Source organism: Pangasianodon hypophthalmus, chromosome 8 (assembly GCF_027358585.1).
Source record: "Pangasianodon hypophthalmus isolate fPanHyp1 chromosome 8, fPanHyp1.pri, whole genome shotgun sequence".
Classification (NCBI taxonomy): Eukaryota; Metazoa; Chordata; class Actinopteri; order Siluriformes; family Pangasiidae; genus Pangasianodon; species Pangasianodon hypophthalmus.
In genome coordinates this window covers 29,085,984-29,088,483 of record NC_069717.1, presented here as the reverse complement: position 1 = coordinate 29,088,483, position 2,500 = coordinate 29,085,984, and the positions used below count along the sequence as shown (strand labels likewise).

The 2,500-nt window shown below is 38.5% G+C and overlaps 1 protein-coding gene across 10 annotated transcripts in view; it reads right to left on the bottom strand.

The window, feature by feature from the left end:
- Positions 1-2,500, bottom strand: part of LOC117597881 (dematin) — a 25,702-nt gene that overhangs the window by 12,148 nt on the left and 11,054 nt on the right. For all 10 annotated transcript variants that reach the window (XM_053236359.1, XM_053236360.1, XM_053236354.1 and 7 more), the window contains one exon: positions 668-726. The gene's annotated coding sequence lies outside the window, so the exon portion shown is untranslated. The remainder of the gene's footprint in view (positions 1-667; positions 727-2,500) is intronic.

Genomic DNA, 2,500 nt, shown 5'->3' with positions numbered 1-2,500 from the left:
ATAATTTAGTAGTTTTGTGGGTTTTTTGCTGGACCATCAGTGACTTTTTTTTTACATAGTTGCAGTGTTACATCACAAAATATATATTGTAATGTATTATATTTGGAAAAAGACAGACAGAGAGACAGAGAGAGAGAGAGAGACAGAGAGAGAGAGAGAGACAGAGAGAGAGAGAGAGACAGAGACAGAGAGAGAGAGAGAGACAGAGACAGAGAGAGAGAGACAGAGAGAGAGAGAGAGACAGAGAGAGAGAGAGAGACAGAGACAGAGAGAGAGAGATAGAGAGAGAGAGAGAGAGAGAGACAGAGAGAGAGAGAGAGAGAGAGAGACAGAGAGAGAGAGAGAGACAGAGAGAGAGAGAGACAGAGAGAGAGAGAGAGACAGAGAGAGAGACAGAGAGAGACAGAGAGAGAGAGAGAGAGACAGAGAGAGACAGAGAGAGAGACAGAGAGAGAGAGACAGAGAGAGAGAGACAGAGAGACAGAGAGAGAGAGAGACAGAGAGAGAGACAGAGAGAGACAGAGAGAGAGACAGAGAGAGAGAGACAGAGAGAGACAGAGACAGAGAGAGAGACAGAGAAAGAGACAGAGAGAGACAGACAGAGAGAGAGACAGAGAGAGAGAGAGGGAGAGAGACAGAGAGAGAGAGAGAGATAGTCGTGTCTCACCTGAGTCAGTGAACAGCTTCATATCTGGGATGAAGATTCGTCCTGGAGCCACAACAGCCCTGAAAAACGAGTCCAGATTAATACCTCATCAAGCGTTACTGGTTCCTGCGACGTGTTTGTAATGGTATTGTGTGTTTTTTTTCGTTTTGTTTTTTTTAACTGCGCTGGTATCACATGGTATGCAGTGTGCAGCTGAAATTCATGGCTCACTAATAATAAACCACAACTCTACTGAATTCTGCATTCTGATTGGTCAGAAGGAGTTGATTCATTTTCTATAACAGCAGCTCAGACAGTAGCGCAGCAGGTTTGCATTAATGCGCTCGTTCTGATACGTTACGGTTTCTATAGCAACAGCTCATTCACAGGGACGTGAAAATCTCCGATTTGATGAAGATGTTTGCTGTTTTGTTTAACGTTTATGGAAGGAGTCTCCAGTGTCAGAGGTAAAGCTGTAACATTAAGTTTTCCGATATCTTCAGGACAGACGATTTTACACTTCTTTCCAGTTTCTTCTTCTTTTTTTTTATCTTGAAGAGAGAGAATAAAGAGAGGCTGGTGAGGGAACGAGGGTTTATAGCTGCTATAACGTAAGTGACAACAGGAACTAACTTGTTTCGCAAACACTAAGTGTAACTATAAAGGGATAAAATGGTTAAGTGTCATTTTTTAATAAATAAAAAAGTGCAATCATTGACAAATTGCTGTGGTGTAAGAGGAATAAAGCACTTCTGAACTTCTGGTTATTTTACTATAACAGTATAACGGCGCCAAATCGAGTGTTTTTTTTTTCTTATATAATAAATAAGTGAATTTTTGAGAACTGTTTAGAGCCCTTTCATCTATATCTATCTATCTATCTATCTCTCTCTCTCTCTCTCTCTCTCTCTATCTCTCTATCTATATATTAAACAAGTAAAAATATCCATATACATTATATATTTTTTTAAAATTTACAAACTAGCTGGAAGCAGACGATGTTAATTTTTTGCACATAATCTTGTAAAATTGTTAACATTTTTCTTTTTTAACAGATTTTTACATTTCTTTTCTCCTTTTTGGTGTAAAATATTTACTTGTTTATAAATAAAAACTAAAATTTTTTAAATACAAAAAGCAAAAATGAATTTTGTTGACATTCAATAAAGTATTATCGAACACCATCGAATATATTTCTGGCAGTTGGTTAGAAAACCTTCTTACTGGATATATCGTGAAAAATAATCAAGTATCGTAGAAAAGCCTTTGAGAATTCGAGAATCGCGATATGATATTTCTGTCACATCGCCCCGCCCCTAATCTACAGGTTTTATGAGATTTTAGACGGACGTGTAAATGACATCATGGTCTAATAGCGCCGCATTACAACACGGCTTCACATTCAGGCGTCTCGTGTGACCGAGTTAAAGCCACGACGTCTCGCATCATCGGCGCACAGAATCCATCTGAGCTTCCCGAGAGGACGCGCGCCGAGTGAGATCATCGACCACGCCGCGATCTCTCCTCATCTACACCTCACACTCCTCCATTACTGATGTGCGTGACCTTTGACCCTGCACTCAAAACTCTCCGGAGGACGAGTCTGATGTCAGAGCGGCGCAGTCACAGAGGACGAGATCAAATCTATAATATAAACGATTTCACCGTAATAAAGCTCTTCTAATGAATTTTAAATATTCACAAAATTTACATATTCAAAATCTAAAACTTCTTTTAGATTACTCTGTGCTGCATAATTCAGGAAAAATAAATAAATAAATTCAGCAAATAATAAATATTTTTTACAGTTTATTGTTTATGGGTTTTTAAAACTAAATTTATTACTTAAACAAT